Source organism: Plecotus auritus (genome assembly GCF_963455305.1).
Source record: "Plecotus auritus genome assembly, chromosome: 9".
NCBI classification, from domain to species: domain Eukaryota; kingdom Metazoa; phylum Chordata; class Mammalia; order Chiroptera; family Vespertilionidae; genus Plecotus; species Plecotus auritus.
In genome coordinates this window covers 135,161,580-135,179,933 of record NC_137783.1, presented here as the reverse complement: position 1 = coordinate 135,179,933, position 18,354 = coordinate 135,161,580, and the positions used below count along the sequence as shown (strand labels likewise).

At 39.2% G+C, this 18,354-nt stretch overlaps 1 long non-coding RNA gene and 1 pseudogene across 2 annotated transcripts in view; both read left to right on the top strand.

Moving 5' to 3' along the window:
• The window catches only part of LOC308233734 (large ribosomal subunit protein eL6-like), a 63,387-nt pseudogene that overhangs the window by 4,293 nt on the left and 40,740 nt on the right, over positions 1-18,354 (top strand). The gene's annotated exons all lie outside the window — the stretch shown is intronic.
• LOC308258117 lies at positions 4-17,857 on the top strand. Its single transcript, XR_013961658.1, has 4 exons — positions 4-162; positions 9,619-10,217; positions 12,888-13,251; positions 16,435-17,857. It is a non-coding gene; the product is annotated as an uncharacterized lncRNA (long non-coding RNA).

The following is an 18,354-nucleotide window of genomic DNA, read 5'->3' as shown; positions in this document are numbered from 1 at the left end:
GTGGGATCCAGAGGCATTCTATCGTTCCCTTTGGGTGGCATATTCAGATAGCTGGTTCTCCAAGTTTGGGAATCTGGTTGTGTCCCAGGGTTGGATCCATTTACTGGTTGTTTGTCTTTGTCCCGTTGTCTAGTCTTTGTGTTTCAGTTTCCTCATCTGCAGGTAAGGTGAATAATGCTACCCATTCTTATTAGTTTCTGGTGTTTTCTTATTTTTTTTTTTTAAGTTAAATGAGTTAACATTTGTGAAGTGCTATCAGAAGTGAAAGTATTGTACTATATATATATATTTTTAAAGGATCTAGGTTCCATGAGTGTAAGCTTGTTTCAACGCCACGGAACTGTAACTTATGATCTGTGTGTTTGTAAATTATGCCTCATTTTAAAAGATAGAAAGAGAAACTCTCTGTGTATTAAACTTCCTGAGTTATTGTATGTCCCAAAATTTTTAAATTGTCGTTCTAATTAAATGCTGTTTTGCCGTATTTTCTAATGTGTTTAACATTTATTTTGTTAGTACATTTTCTTTATTCTTAATTTTTCAATTACATTTGGCATACAATATTATATTAGTTTCAGGTGGACAACATAGTGGATAGGCATTTATATAACTTACAAAGTTACTGCTCTGATCAGTCTAGTACCCATCTGACACCAAATATAGTTAATACAACATTATTGACTATATTCCCCATGCTGTACTTTATTCCCAGAGTTTTGCCTACCTTTATGTTTGTAGGCCCAAGACCTGGAACTTTGATATTGCTTCTCTGTTTACTAGGTACCTGGAGCTGCTGGTGAGAAGTCTGAAGTCAGTGTGATTCTTAGTTTTCTGAACATAACCAGTCTGTTTCCTCTCTCTGGAACTTGTAAGAATTTGTCTTCATCTCTGGTGCTCTGAAATTGCACAGTAATATGTCTAATGAGTTCTTTTCACACTCAGGCTGAAGTGCGTTCTTTCAATCTTAAGACATTCTTAGCTTTTGGAAAATTTTCTGCTTTTTCTTCCCTTTTCCTGCTTTTAAATTACTTTTATCATCCATTTGTTCTGTTCTCACTTTTTGGAATGCCATTTGGATATTCAAACTTGTCAGTGTTGTTCAGTTCTCTTGTCTTCTCTTTCCTATCCGGTCTTCATTTTGTGTTATGATCTGCTAGATCATCCAGCTTTCTAATTATCTGTCAACTGTGTCCACTTTGCTACTCAGTCCGTCTACTGAGATTTTTACTGAAGTTCCAATATTTAATTTTTAAAATCTCTAAGTGATTCTTTCATATGCATGTAGCAGGAAATATCACAACTATACTTGCCTGAAGTCTTCTCTTTGTTCTATTTCTTCTTCAGCAGGTGTGAATTCAGCCACAGGTTGAGTCTGATGCCTCTCTTTTCCTTGTGAATTCTTTAGTCATTCCTGGTTTCCATTTTATCTTTGAGTTTGAGAGTTCCTCTCCACACTTCAAAATATGATAGTTGCATGTGCCTGGTATTTTGGGAAGATGGGGTGGAACACATTGCAAGACATGACAATAGTTTGCCATCTTTTTGTTAAGACCCTCTGCTCTTCCAAGAGTCAGAAACTCTCTATTCCTTCCCATCCCCAGTATCCCTCCTCACTGCCTCACACTAGCAAAGTGCTTAGCAAAAATCAGAATGGAATCAAGGGTCAACGTGCCAAGCTTTGGGTAATCTAGGTCTGATCAATAATAGGCCTGAGTTGTGTTTCTTCCACCTTGTGTGTCTGTGACTCTGGGTTGATCCTCCCCCTTGTGCCTTTCTAGCAGGCATTTCATAGGTATTATAAGTGGTGGATTCTTGCAGTTTCATTTCTCCCCGATCCTCATCCTCTCCACTCTCCAGTTTGTAAGAATTCCCCAACACATCTGAAGCATTAATGAATTCTCCCTGGCTCTTATTGATGTTAATTTAATCATTAAATGAGGCTTAGGCAGATGGTAAGATAACTAGGCTCCATCTGCAGTCTTGAGCCAATTCTCTATCATGCAAGTATGCAATCCTCTTTATATCTCTTTTTACAAGTGCATATATTTTATCTGCATTTTAAAAATGGAAAATCAAAACATAGCATGTGATTTGCCTGGTATCCTCCACTGATTGGCTAAATCACACCTGGAATTCAGACACACTCCTGACATTTAGTCCCACCTTGTTACCACATTACACAGGACACTCAGTTTAGGTATATTAAAACAATAGTCTATAATTACACAACATGTAGCAGTCACAACATGCACTGTGTTCTCTTTTCCTCACAAAAGTTCTTAATACAGCACAGTTATTTATCCCAGGCAGGAAATCCTTGGTATTAAAACAAATAAGAAAGTTACCAGAGACAATGGAGCTATGATAGGTAGACTCAGGGTCTACAGACTTTAAATCTTTTTTTTTTTTTTAAATACTAGTAAATTTTTATTGATTTCAGAGAAGAAGGGAGTGGAGTGAGAGATAGAAACATCAATGATGAGAGGGAGTCATTGATTGCCTCCTGCACACCCCTTACTGGGGATCGAGCCTGCAACTCTAGCATGTGCCCTTGACTGGAATCGAACCCGGGACCCTCCAGTCTACAGGCCGATGCTCTATCCATTGAGCCAAACTGGCTAGGGTGAGACTTTAAGTCTTTGGATGGACATGAGGGTAAATCCTGGGATATCCTAGATATTTCTCTACCACCTACATCAAACAGTAAGGCACTCAGCATGCTGAAAGATACCCAAAGATATGCATGAAAGACTGCAAAGTCATCTCATTTTCCATAAAATATCTTATCTTCATATTTAAGGACACTGGATTGTTGCTTTAAAATAACTCTCTGGTATTGTTAACATCCATGAGCTTTGTAAAAGAAGCAACTTTGCCCTAGCCAGTTTGGCTCAGTGGATAGAGCATCGGCCTGTGGACTGAAGAGTCCAGGGTTCGATTCCTGTCAAGTGCACATGCCTAGGCTGCAGGCTCAACCCCCAGTAGAGGGCGTGCAGGAGGCAACCAATCAATTATTATCTCATCATTGATGTTTCTATCTCTCTCATCCTCTCCCTTCCTCTCTTATATAAATAAAAAAACATACATATGTGTTTTTTAAAGAAGCAACTTGGCTGAGAACTCCATATCAAGGAAGAATAAGAAATATTAAAGATGTGAGAGGAGTTAAGAGGGAAATAAAAAATGAATGTACTAGGTGAATGGCCTGAGCCTTTTCTAAAGCAACTAGATTAACCATAGATGAATTAATTCCTCACCAATTCTTGAAGAATGGGAATAATCAGAGAATCTGTTTCACATTTTTCCATTTCAATAATAATAAGAAGAATAAGTAACATTTGTTGAACAATATTGTAGACCAGACATGGGGCACTGTATTTTATATGAATTATCTTGTTTAATTATTTCAACAAGTCAGTGTTAGTAGGTAATGCTATTCTTCTCATTCTACATATGAAAATCTTAAGATACAGACATCCTGATCTCTAATACTATTTTTTTTTTCAGTAAAAGTAACTAAGACTTTTTGATGAAATAATTGATTCTGGTTTCCTGCAGACAGATATAAAGTAAATTTGAACCATTTTATGTGTCAGAAACCAAGAAAGCTTTCAAACATTAATGAGTTCATGTCCAACGAATTTAAGAATCAACAAAATAGGGGGTTCTATTGGTGAAAGTTGCAATAATGGAGAGCTATGACTGTCATTGAAATACATTGACTCTATGAGGCATTATGAGTCCACAATTACACACAGGCAATGTGGTATTATTAACTTATTTATTGGATCATTGAAAAATGTGAAAATCAATTAATCCTACCCAGAACATAAGGCATTTTTAAAATTTGGACCTTTATTTTATAAAGTTACAAATCCTCAAAATTGCAACAATAATACATTAAACTCTAAGTACATATATACTCTTCACCAACATTCACTGATTTTAGTTTATTGCGTTTGTTTATACATGTATTTAAATGCTTTTGTAAGTTGCAGCTATTTTGATTATTTGTCCCAAATATTTCATCATGGATCATGGAAGTGCAGGGACATTCTCATCATACTAACCACAATATAAATTTAATGTTTTTCTACTATTGGTAACTAATACACAGGCCATAAAATAACTTTGCCAATTATAGCAACAATATCTTCTATAGAATTTTTATTTCTGATCTAACATACATTCCAGAATCTCAAATTGCTTTTAGCTGTCAGATTTTTTAGGTTCATTTCTTTTTCTGGAACAATCATTCAACCTTTCTTTTTCTTTCATGATATTTAGAATTTTTACATGTACATGCCAGTTGTATTGTTGAAAGGCCCTCAATTTTGGTTTGTTTTATTTTTTTTAAGTGTTTGTGTAATTTTTGCCTTATGACTAGATTCAGATCATGCATTTTGGGTAAAATATTGTATTAATGATATTGTTTCTTCCTTAGTGAATCATATCTAGAGACACATTATTGGCGGTATTAATTTTGATCACCTGACCTGGTTAAGGAGGCATTAAAAATATTTTTTTAAATTGATTTCAGAGAGGTAGGGAAAGGGAGAGAAAGATAGAAATGTCAATGATGAGAGATAATCACTGATTGACTGCCTCCAGCACGCCCACACTAGGGATCGAGACCGCAATCTGGGCATGTGCCCTGACTTGGAATTGAACCGTGACCTCCTGGTTCATAGGTCGATGTTTAACTACTGAGCCATGCTGGCTGAGCTAAGGAGGCATTTAAAAAAAAATTCATAGGTTGTATACGGAAACTTCAAAAGTCATATGAAATCTGGAAATTTCAATGGGGTATCATTTAAAATATCCTTTAGAGTTATAATGTCCTAAAGGTACAAAAGAAGTATCTCTCAGTTGTTGAAGTCTTAGAAACCCTTCATATCAAAAGGTATCCCAATTTATAGTTTTGCATGTGAAAACCCTAAAACCCAATTAGTTGACCAACCAAGATGGAAGCTATAGACTTCTGTGAGCAAATAAAAAATATTAACATGAATATAACTCTAATTCAAGGAAGTGGGTTAAATTGTTTCTTCACCCTTGAAGTTATGAAATTATTGACATAATATTAAAAACATTGTCCAACATGTTCTATCAGTTTCCTGAAAAGGTAACTAGGGATTCCCTTGACTTGAGTTGGTGAACAATACAGTATACAGATGATGTACTATAGAATTGTACATCTAAATCCTATGTAATTTATTAATCAATGTCACCCAAATAAATTCAATAAAAGTGAACAAAATAATGTAAAAAAAAGCAAAGAAACTAGGTATCTTAACTACTTTTCCGATAGGAAATAACTTCCAAAACCTGGGATGGTACAGATACTTTTCATGTAGGTAAGAGTTAGTATAGAATATACATATGTTTAGAGCAGTGCTTCTTAACCTTGGCACTATAGATAATTCTTTATGAGGAGCTTCCTTGGCACTGCAGGATGTTTAGCAGCATCCTTTTACCCACTAGATGCCAGGAGCACCATCTCCCCAAGTTGTGACAACCAAAATGTCTCCTGACCTTTTCAAATGTCCTCTGGAGGACCAAATAAATACCAGACCAGGGACAATTCTTTTAGGGTAATCAAATTCATAGTACAAATATTTTTTAATTAAAGAGGAAGTAATGACTATTTAGTGTTTTAGTGTTCATATACTTATTATGAACACTATAGGTAATTTATAATTATATATAAATTACCTGTTAGAATAATAACATTTAAACCCAATATAAAAGGCATAATTAGGATAATTGATTTAGATTTATGAAATTTTACAGTTGAAGTCTTCTTCATGTTGTGCTTCAATATTAGAAGAGCTAATAAAAGTTTAGATGTACTGTATAAGTTTGAAAAGGTCATTGTATGAGATTACAAGGATTACTTAGTATTTAAGAATAGTTCATTTGTTGCCCAAAATTGACATCCTTAAAATAGAAGTTAAATTTATAGTTTTAAAGTGCTTAATTAATTTTGTTTATAATGTAAATGGGAGTAAATGCTATTTCTAAAGGGTACTTAAAGAGAATTGTTTTAAAATCGCATACTTTTAAAATGATTTGTTAACAAAATAATAGAATCCACCGGAATTTTAAGCACATATGCAATCCATCATTTGATACCATCTGTCTCAGCCATGGCCCAGAAAGGAAGTCAATACCCTGCATCATCCACATAAGACTGAGTGAAGTCTTCCAAGAGTCTTTGTATACGTGGAATCAAGAACCTCAGGATCCATGGTAGGATCATACCAGCAGCAGGAAGACTCCTCCTCTCTACCCCTCACCATGTTCACCTCCCTCAAGGATCCCCTGCAGTGTGGTAAACAAGGCCTCCCCAGAAAGCATGCTTTTAAACTAATGGGTAGTAAATATGAATAAATAGATAGATCACATCTCCTCAGAGGACAAATTTTATGAGCAAATCAGCCAACCTGTAATAAAAGCGCACTACATATTGGCAAACAAAGAGAACAATTAAACAGTTTGAGGTATAACAAACACTTTGTTCTCCTCTGAGTGCAATCCTTTCAAGTAGCCTTTTAAAATTGGCTGCCTGATGAGTACCAAGTCCAAACTCACTTTGCCTGCTGTGTTCCATAAACTATCCTATTGGTTTCATGAATGTCATGAGGTCTCATTTCTCGTGCTGATGTCATGAGTGCAGTGTGCTGTTCTTTACCTGACCCCGAGGTCCTTCTACCTATTTCAGTGTCACCAGTCTTTTCCTTCTTGCTGACCACAGGCACAACCTTTAGTTGTACTCATATAAATGAAGCCTATTGTTTTTGTTGTGTTAAGGAGCTGGGTTATGGATCCCTCTTCTCCATCTGGTGGTTAACACTTCCTCTTCCCTTTTTGCAATACAATTGTTTGAAATGCCCAACTCTTAAATGCTGAATCTGCTGTGTTGTTCATTTCCTCTCAGTCAACGGTATTTATGGGGAATCTTAATTCACCTCAATAGTAGGGTCTAGCTACCATATAAGGAATATAATCCTTCCTGCTCTTGACAAAGACACTAAAAAAAAAAAAAAACACCCCAAAAAACAAAAGGAACTTCTCTATGTGGATGTCTCCAGCTTAGTTCTCAAAGCACTTTGAAGAATGCCAGATTGTGGATGCAACTGACTTTGGGATGGTGTGAAGAAAGCTCATGACAAGTAGTTGGGGAGCTATCCTGGTGCTGAGCAGCTTAGACAGAAAATGTGCCCTTAAATATGGGGCCATGAAGAACTTCATGTAAAGATCCTTCATGTCAGGTTTCAAACAACCTAGTTGAATATACATGATGGGCAAGTTTTAGTACTGAAAGGTCTGTGTTTTTCCACTGCACAACGCTCAATAGTGAAGATTTTTTTCCCTTTATTGAAAAAGAATCTCAGATGTTCTCCAGCTGTCAGGTTTCATGGCAGAGTTGTAAAAGGGTAGTTTAATGTCTGTCTACTACACTGTTTAATAACAACGTATATATGAATTTTGAGAATTTTTTATGATGGACCTAGAGATAGTAGGCTGAGTGAAATAAGTCAGACAGAGAAAGGCAAACACCACACAATTTCACCTTTATGTGGAATCAAAAGAACAAAATAAATGAACAAACTGATGGTTGTCAGATGGGAGGGGGTCAGGAGGCTAGGTGGAAAAGGTGAAGGAATTGAGAAGTACAAATTGGCAATTACAACATAGTCATGGAGATGTAAAGTATAGCTTAGGGAATATAGTCAATAATATTGTAATAACTATATATGGAGTAAGGTGGGCATTAGACCTATTGGGGAAATCACGTTGTAAGTTATATAAATGTATAGCCACTATGCTAGACACCTGAAGCTAATATAAAATAATATTGAATGTCAACTTAATTGAAAAAAAATTTTATGAAATATTACAAATGAATTAAAAGAAAAAATTACATGATAACTACTAACATAAAACAATATATTTACGAAGTATGCAATATGAATTTTTATCTATAGTTCTAAAGAATAAGGTATGTTCTCTTATTTCTCAACCAATGATTTTCAAAATATGGCTCCTGGACCTCAGCATCGGGATCACTGGGAAACTTGTTAGAAATGTAAATCTGGGACCCTACCCTAAATCTACTGAATCAGAAAATCTAGGGGCAAGGCCCACAATCTGTGTTAGTGATTAGGATGCATCCTCAAGTGGGAGAACTTCTACTCTTAAATCAGTGGTTCTCAACTACTGGTGATTTTGCCCCACAGGAGATTACCAAGAGCTGGAGATATTTTTAATTTTCATAACTAGAATGGAGAATATTACTGGGTAGAAGGCAGGGATCCTGCTCCATATTGTATAAATGTACAGGATGGTGCTATAACAAAGAATTGTCCACTCTATAATGCCCATTGTGCCAAGGTTAAGAATCTGTTCTCTAAACTGAGCCTCCACTCTCTTGAGTGGACAAGAAATTAAACCTTGCTCATTGGTTTCTCTGTTTACCTTCATCCTCAATTCCACAGCCTAATTCTAGTTGTAGATGGACCAAAAGCATGCAGGTTATTAATCCAGGTGACTATCTTCAGTCCAGTGCTCTCTTTGTTGCCCAGTGTCAAGGTTTAGTGCTGTTCCTGTTGAAATGTTGGGACAGGAAACTCTCCCAACTACCCTGATCCAACCGGGACAAAAATTGCTCCACACCAAAAAAAAAAAAAAAAAAAAAAAAAAAAAAATTGCTCCACACCACCAACCAGACTTTCCCATGAGACTATTGTCTGAACTGCATAGAATTTCGGCATCCTGAAACAATGTGCCAAGGTCAAGTGAAACAGTAGGTACACAGGATGCACTGCCCTCCCCCTAAAATTATCTCTTCTCAATAAATAGCCACCTCCCTGGGTCTGGGTCTTCCCACTCTCCATAAACCCAACCCAGGCTCTTCCCATCACAAACCACTTCACTTCAATTTGTACAATCAAACACAAAATCTCTTTATTGTTTGGGGTTTGGGTGGATTTAGAAAGCTCTGCTTTTAGAAGCAACATTGAATCATTTTCCCTGCTGTGGGAGTGAGGAGGGGACAGGCTAATATATGTTAGTCTTTTTCTTTGAAACTCTCCCTGCAATATCATGTACACTATGTTTAACCTAGTATTTTATACATATTTGTGTATAATCCTTTAATGTGTTGAGAAAGCAGCAATCAGAGGAGAGGATAATCTGGCCACTTAGTGTGTGTGTATGTGTGTGTGTGTGTGTGTGTGTGTGTGTGTGTGTGTGTGTGTGTGTATATATATATGTATATATATATATATTTAAAAACAAGCTACAAAATTATATATATATAAAATTTTGTAGCTTGTTTTAATATATATATATATATATATATAAATATAATTTTATAGCTTGTTTTTAAATTTAAAATGACATAATCCATGTCATCAAATATGTTTAGAACATAAATGTTAAAAAGTATCTATATATACTGAATATACACTGAGTGGCCAGATTATTATGACCACTTGACATGTTTAGGCAAATTAGCCATACACTTCATCGTATGGGATATGGAAGCCGAAGGCTGTTCGAATACCTTTGCTGTCTGCAGTTACCAAAATAAAACGTCTCCAATTCGCACAGGAATACAAGGATTGGATAGTCGAGCATTGGAAAAAAGTCATGTGATCCGATGAATCACGTTTCCAGTTGCATCATGCAGATGGCAGAGTGAGAATTTTGCGGAAACAGCATGAAAGTATGCACCCCACATGAATGAGAACCACCCTTTAAGCTGGCGGGGGCAGTGTTATGGTTTGGGGCATGTTTTCCTGGCATGATTTGGGCCCTTTAATTCATGTGGAACAACGTCTGAATAGCACAACATACCTAAGTATCCCTGCTGATTAAGTTCATCCTATCATGTTGATGGCGTATCCCAATGGAGATGGCTTCTTCCAACAAGACAATGTAACATGCCACGGTGCTCGTATTGTGCAGGAGTGGTTTCAAGAACATGAGGGAGACTTTACCTTGCTTAGGTGGCCCCCACAATCACCAGATCTCAATTCAACTGAGCATTTGTGGGACGAAGTTAAAAGAGCCATCTGGCAGCTGGTTCCACAACATCAAATCTCACAGAACTGGACAGTGCTATTCATCAGGCATGGAGTCAGATTCTTCGCATCACCTTTCAACATCTCATGGAGTCAATGCCAAGAAGAATTGCTGCAGTATTGAAGGTAAAAGGTGGCCCAACAAAGTACTGATGGGGTGGTCATAATAATCTGGTCACTAGTGGATATTTCATTATTATAAATAATAGATATTATATTTTTACTAGAGGCCTGGTGCACGAAATTCGTGCATGGAGGGTGTGTCCCTCAGCCCAACCTGCACCCTGTCCAATCTGGGACCCCTTGAGGGATGTCCGACTGCCCAATTAGGCCCTATCCTACCAGGACTGCTGGCTCCCAACTGCTCGCCTGCCTGCCTTCCTGATTGCCCCTAACTGCTTCTGCCTGCCAGCCTGATCACCCCCTAACCACTCCCCTGCCAGCCTGATTGATGCCTAACTGCTCCACTGGCAGCCTGTTTGCCCCTAACTGCCCTCCCCTGTAGGCCTGGTCACCCTTAACTGCTCTTCCCTGCAGGCCTGGGTCCCCCCCAACTGCCCTCCCTTGCAGGCCTGGTCCCTCCCAACTGCCCTCCCCTACTGGCCATCTTGTGGCAGCCATCTTGTGTCCACATGGGGTCAGTCATCTTTGACCATATGGGGGCAGCCATCTTGTGTGCTGGAGTGAGTCAATTTGCATATTATTCTCTTATTAGATAGGAAGATTAGATAGGATATAGGCCTGGTGCACGGGTGGGGGCTGGCTGGTTTGCCCTGAAGGGTGTCCCAGATCAGGATAGGGGTTCCCTTGGGGTGTGGGGCAGCCTGGGTGAGGGGCCTGTGGTGGTTTTTAGGCTGGCCATGCCCCACAGTGACCCAAGTGGAGGCCCTGCAGTCACAATAACACAACATTATTGACTATATTCCATATGCTGTACTTTATTCCCAATGTTTTGCCTTCCTTTATGTGTGTAGGCCTAAAGCCTGATAACTTTTTAAAAATATATATTTTATTGATTTTTTACAGAGAGGAAGGGAGAGGAATAGAGAGTTAGAAACATCGACGAGAGAGAAACATCGATCAGCTGCCTCCTGCACGCTCACCACTGGGTATGTGCCCACAACCAAGGTACATGCCCTTCACTGGAGTCATACCCAGGCCCCTTGAGTCTGAAGGCTGATGCTCTATCCACTGAGCCAAACCGGCTAGGGCCTGATAACTTCTATATCACTTCTCTGTTTACTCAGTACCTGGAGCTGCTAGTGAGAAGTCTGAAGTCAGTGTGATTCTTAGTCTTCTAACCATAACCCATCTGTTCTCTCTCTCTGGAACTTCTAAGAATTTGTCTTCATCTCTGGCGCTCTGAAATTGCACAGTAGTATATCTAATGAGTTCTTTTCATACTCAGTCTGAAGTGCGTTCTTTCAATCTTAAGACATTCTTCACTTTTGGAAACATTTCTGCTTCTTCTGCTAAGTCTGCCTTTTCCTCCTTTTAAATTACTGTTATCACTCCATTTATACTCTTCTCACTTTCTGGAATGCCATTTAGGTGGATGTTCAAACTTGTCAGTGTTGTTCAGTTCTCTTGCCTTTTCTTTCATATTTCCCATCTGGTCTTCATTTTGTGTTATACTCTGCTAGATCATCCAGCTTTCTAATTATCTGTCAACAGTGTCCACTTTGCTACTCAGTCTGTCTACTGAGATTTTTTACTGAAATTCCATTACTTAATTTCCAAAATCTCTAAGTGATTCTTTCATATGCATGTAGCAGGAAATACTTATAGTCTGCTCTTTGTTCTACTTCTCCTTCAGCAGGTGTGAATTCAGCCACAGGTTGTGTCTGATGCCTCTCTTTTCCTTGCCAATTCTTTAGTCATTCCTGGTTTTCATTTTATCTTTGAGTTTGAGAATTCCTCTCCACACTTAAAAAAATGACAGTTGCACGTGCCTGGTATTTTGGGAAGATGGGATGGGACACATTGCAAGACATGACAATAGTTTGCCATCTTTTTGTTAAGACCCTCTGCTCTTCCAAGGGTCAGAAACTCTGTTCCTTCCCATCCCCAGTATTCCTTCTCACTGCCTCACACTAGCAAAATGCTTAGCAAAAATCAGAATGGAATCAAGGGTCAACGTGCCAAGCTTTGGGTAATCTAGCTCTGATCAATAATAGGCCTGAGTTGGGTTTCCTCCATCTTATGTGTTGACTATAGGCTGATCCTCCACCTTGTGCCTTCCTAGCAGACATTTCACATGTATGATAGGTGGTGGATTCTTGCTGTTTCATTTCTCCCTAATCCTGATCTTCACTCTCCAGCTTGTAGGAATTCCCCAACACCACTGAAGTATTAATGAATTCTTCTCTTCCCTGGCTCTTATTGATGTTAATTTAATCATTAAATGAGGCTTAGGCAGATGATAACTAGACTCCACCTGCAATATTGAGCCCACTGTCTAACATGCACTTCTACAATCCTCTTTATATCTATTTTTACAAGTGCATATATTTAACTGCATTTTTGAAATGGGAAATAAAAACATAGCATGCTAATGTAATTTGCCCAGTATCTTCCACTGAGTGGATGAACTACACCCAAAAGTAGACACACTCCTGACCTCTAGTCCTTCCTTGTTACCACATTACCTAGTGCACTAGATTTGGGCATTTAAAACAATAATCTATAGTTCCACTACATGAAGCAGTCACAAGTCACTTTCACATGCAGTGTGTTCTCTTTTCCCTGTAAAAACTCATATGTGTGTGTGTATATATATATATTTATTTATTTTAGAGGCCCGTTGCACGAAGATTCGTGCCATAGGCATTTCTTCCCCTGGCTGCCAGCACCAATTTTCCTCCGGCACCGGGGACCTGGGCTGCAGTGGTGCCAAGCCTTCAGTCTTCAGGCTTGGCTCCTGATGCAGCAGAGCCAAGCTTCAGCCTTCAGCAGAACCAAGCCTTCAGCCTTCAGGCTTGGCTCAGGCCACAGTGGAGTCAAGCCTTCAGCCTTCAGTGGAGACTTCAGTCTTCAGTCTTCAGTCTTTGCTCGGGTGGAGCCTTCAGCCTTTGCTCCGTGCCTGCATATGCAAATTAACCCGCCATTTTGTTGGGTTACTTTGCACACTCACTCCCAATTGGCAGTGGGCATCACGGAGGTATGGTCAATTTGCATCTTTCTCTTTTAGTAGTGTAGATATATATGCCAGAGAGGGAGGGAGAGGGAAAGAGAGATAGAAACATCAATGATAAGAGAGAATCATTGATGAGTGGCCTCCTGCACATCTTTCACTAGGGATCGCGGCTGCAACACTGGCATGTATCCTGACCAGGAATCAAACTATGACCTCCTGGTTCATAGGTCAACACTCAACCACTGAGCCACGCTGGCTGGGCCTTATAAAAGTTCTTGATAGAGCACTATTATTTACCCCAGGCAGGAAATCCTTGGTATTAAAACAAATAAGAAAGTTACCAGAGACAATTGAGCTATGTTAGGTAGACTTGGGGTCTAGAAACTTTAAGTCTTTAGATGGATATGAGGGTGAATCCTGAGGTATTCTGGATATTTTTCTACCATTTACATCAAACAATGAGGCAGTCAGCATGCTAAAAGATATCCAAAGATATGCATCAAAGACTGCAAAGTCATCTTGTTTTGCATGAAATATCTTATCTTCATCTTTAAGAACATTGGATTGTTCCTTTAAAAGAACTCCCTAGTGAAGTTAGCATCCATGAGCTTTGTAAAAGAAGCAACTTGGTTGGGACCTCCAGCTCAAAGAAGACTAAGAAATATTACAGATGTGAGAGGAATTGAGAGTGAAATACAAAATGAATTCCTAGGTGAATGGCCTGAGCCTTTTCTAAAGCAAGTAGATTAATCATAGACCAATGAATTCCTCACCAACTCTTGAAGAATTGAAATAATCAGAGAATCTATTTAATATTTTTTCTATTTCAGTTATAATAATAAGGGAAGGTAACATTTATTGTGGACCAGATAGTGGGCACTGAAATTTATATGAATTATCTTGTTTAATTATTTTAATAAGTTAGTGTTAGTAGGCAGTGCTATTCTCATTCTACATTAATGAGATAAATGGAATCAAGGGTCAACGTGCAAAGCTTATCATTAATAAGATACAGACATTCTTATCTCTAATTTTTATCAGTAAAAAGAACTATGACTTCTTTGAAGAAATAATTGATTCTGGTTTCCTGCAGAGAGTTATAAAATAAATTTGAACCACTTTATGTGTCAAAAAGCAAAAAAGCTTTCAAACATTAATGAGGCCATGTCCAACAAATTTAAGAATCAACAGAATAGGGGGATCTATTGGTGAAAGTTGCAATAATGGAGAGCTATGACTGTCATTAAAACACATCAACTCTATGAGGCATTATGAATCCACAATTACACACAGACAATGTGGTATTATTAACTTATTTATTGGATCATTAAAAAATGTGAAAATCAATTAATCCTATCCACAACATAAGGCATTTTTAAAATTTGGACCTTTATTTTACAAAATTACAAATCCTTAAAATTACAATAACACATTAAACTCCACCCTCACTTTGCATGCTGTGTTCCACAGTATATCCTATTGATTTCATAAATGTCATGAGATCTCATCTTTTGTGCTGGTGTCATGAGTGGGGTGTGCTCTCCTTTACCTGACTGAGGTGCTTCTCCCTTTTTCAGTGGCATCAGCCTCTTCCTCCTCACTGACCACAGGTACTTCTTGGAGGGGCGGGGCTTATCTTGTCCACTGTAATCCTTCCTGCTCTTGACAAAGGCACTAAAAACTAAAAACAAATGGCAGCTTTCATGTGTGGAGGTCTCCAGCTTAGCTCGGAAAGCACTTTGAAGAATGCCAGATTGTGTATGCAACTTACCTTGGGGTGGTATGAAGGGAGCTCATGACAAGTAGTTGTAGAGCTGGGCTGGTGCTGAGCAGCAGAGACAGAAAATGTGCCCTTAAACGTGGGTCCATGAGGACAGTAAAGATGTCACTCTGAATAGAAAAGATCCTTTAGACTTATATGCATGCATATAAGCCTAATCAATGGACACAGACAACAGGGGGATGGGGTCATGAATGGGAGGTGGGGGGTAATGGGGGAATAAGGACACATATGTAATACCTTAATCAATAAAGAAATTTTTAAAAAAAGAAAGTTCTTTTAGGTCAGATTTCAAACAACCCAGTTGAATATACATTATGGGCAAGACTTATCACTCAAAAGTCTGTGCTTTTCCACTGCACAACACTCAATAGCTGAAGATTTTTTTGCATTTATTAAAAAAGAATCTCAGGTGCTCTCTAGTTGTCAGGTTTCATGGCAAAGTTGTAAAAGGGTAGTTTGGTGTTTGGCTATTTCACTGTTTAATGACAATGTTTAATTAAGTTTTGAGAATTTTTGATGATGGGCCTAGAGATATTAGGCTAAGTGAAGTAAGTCAGAAAGAGAAAGGCAAATACCACACAATTTCAACTTTATGTGGAATCTAAAGAACAAAATAAATGAGCAAATGAAATAAAACAGACTCATAGATACAGAGAACAAACTGATGTTTGCCAGATGGGAGGGTGTCAGGAGGGTAGGTGGAAAAGGTGAAGGAATTGAGAAGTACAAATTGGCAGTTACAACATAGTCATTCATGAGGATGTAAAGTATAGTATAGGGAATATATACATATATATATATATATATATATATATATATATATATACATATATATATATACATACATATATATATATATATATATATATATATATATATATATATATATATATATATAGCCTGTGGCCATGATGACTAGGACAACCAAAAGACTGGTCCATCCCCCCGGACCTCAGGCTCCGATTGATCAGAGGGTGGCTAAAGGGGGAACCGGGGTCCCTCAGGCTCTGATCAATCAGTGGCAGTGGCGACTGGTGAGCGGCTGGAAGGCAGACCTTTTGGTCTCTCCTCTCTGCTCTCAGAGTCCAATCAATTGGTGGCAGTGGCAACTGGAGAGCAGCTGGAAAGCAGACCTCTTGGTGCCTCCTCTCGGCTCACAGAGTCCAATCAATCAGTGGCAGAGGCGGGGTGGAACTGGGCACTGACTCCCTTAGCAGTCCTTCAGGTTCAATCTCCAGAGGACAGGACAGGCACCAATGGACCAGTGCCGATGGCACCATCCCGACAGCACTGCCGGCCACCTAGAATTCAGACTTGGGCACTGCAGCTGCTTCCCCTCCCTAAACACTGCACAAGGAAGAAAGGATACTGTCAGCAGTGCCAGGGGCAACCAGTGGTGACTGCTCTCCCCATGTTTCCTCCAGGTCACTTGAGCTGGCCCCCACCCGCCCCACTCCAGATGAAGTGTGAGCACTGCACAAGAAATGAATGTAGTAAAAAACAAAAACTGATGACCAAGAGAATGTTGCAATCAACGTCTGGAGTCCGGCTCAGGAGAAGGGAGAATCCATAGTTGGCCAATGCCAAGATGTTTCTGAGTGACTGCCTGGTGCGTGACAGTTGTGTGACCGCAGAGGAGGGAGTCCAAGTTTCTCAGCAGAACACCAAGCAGTTCTTCCCTGTTCTGAACCTTAATAAGAAATGTGATACCTCACAGCACAAGGTGCTGGCAGTGTCTGTGTGTCCTCAGTCTCTGCCTTCTTTTGCTGCTAAATTCAGCTTCACTGTCACTGATGCACCCAGAAGGCTCTCCGGCTTCCTCAAGGGCCTTGGGGCGCACTGTCTTTGACATGAAGATAGCTGCAGACTTCTGCATCCTGGAGAGTCAGAAGGAATTTGTGATTTAGTACAGCCAGCACCGTGAGGAAGAGCCCCGGTTACCCATGCTGACCTTCACCTAAAAAATTTACATTATAAATACTAAGGTAAAATAATAATATATCTAAGAAGTGTGCAATACTAATTTTCATCTATAGTTCTATGGTTCCTGGACCAGCAGCATCGGGAAACTTGTTAGAAATGTAAGTCTGGGACTCTACCCTAAAACTACTGAACCGGAAAATCTAAGGGTGAGGCCCACTATCTGTATTAACAATCCCCCGAAATGCTTCAGATGCATCCTCAAGCGGGAGAACCTCAACTCCTCAACCAGTGCCTCTCAATGGAAGTTGATTTTGCCACCAGGGGAGGTTATCAAGAGCTGGAGACATTTTTATATCATAACTGGAATGGAAAGTGTTACTGACATCCAGTGGATAGTGGGCAGGGATCCTGCTCCATATCCTGTAAATGCACAGGATGGCCCTATAACGAAGAATTATCCACTCTATAATGCCCATTGTACCAGGCTGAGAATCCCTTCTTTAAACTGAGCCTCTACTCTTTTGAGTGGACAAGAAATTAAACCTCACACATTGGTTTCTCTGTCTGTGGGGCCTTCATCCTCAATTCCACAGCCTAGTTCTAGGTGTAGATGGACCAAAAGCACACAGGTTCTTAGTCCAGGTGACTGTCTTCAGTCCAGTGCTCTCTTTGTTGCCCAGTGTCAAGGTTTAGTGCTGTTCCTGTTGAAATGTTGGGGCAGGAAACTCTCCCAACTACCCTGATCCAACCGGGACAAAAATTGCTCCACACCACCAACCAGACTTTCCCATGAGACTATTGTCTGAACTGCATAGAATTTCGGCATCCTGAAACAATGTGCCAACGTCAAGTGAAAGAGTAGGTACACATGATGTACTGCCCTCCCCCTAAAATTCTCTCTTCTCAATAAATAGCCACCTCCCTGGGTCTGGGTCTTCCCACTCTCCATAAACCCAACCCAGGCTCTTCCCATCATGAACCACTTCACTTCAACTTGTACAATCAAACACAAAATCTCTTTATTGTTTGGGGTTTGGGTGGATTTAGAAAGCTCTGCTTTTAGAAGCAACATTGAATCATTTTCCCTGATGTGGGAGTGAGGAGGAGACAGGCTAATATAAGTTAATCTTTTTCTTTGACACTCTTCCTGCCATATCATGTACACTATGTTTAACCTATTATTTCATACATGTTTATGTATAATCCTTTAATGTATTGAGAAAGCAGCAATGAGAGGAGAGGATGTTCTCTAAAGACCTACTAAGCAGAGTCCACTTGCTGATCATTAAGAGAAAGACCATATAAAGAGCGAAGAATAAGTCATAATGCTCAGAAACTATACCTCTCCCTGGAAAATCTGGCAAGGCTCTACACGTCCACACACTATGAGTTCCAGGAGAAGCCATTCCAGGCAGCATGCA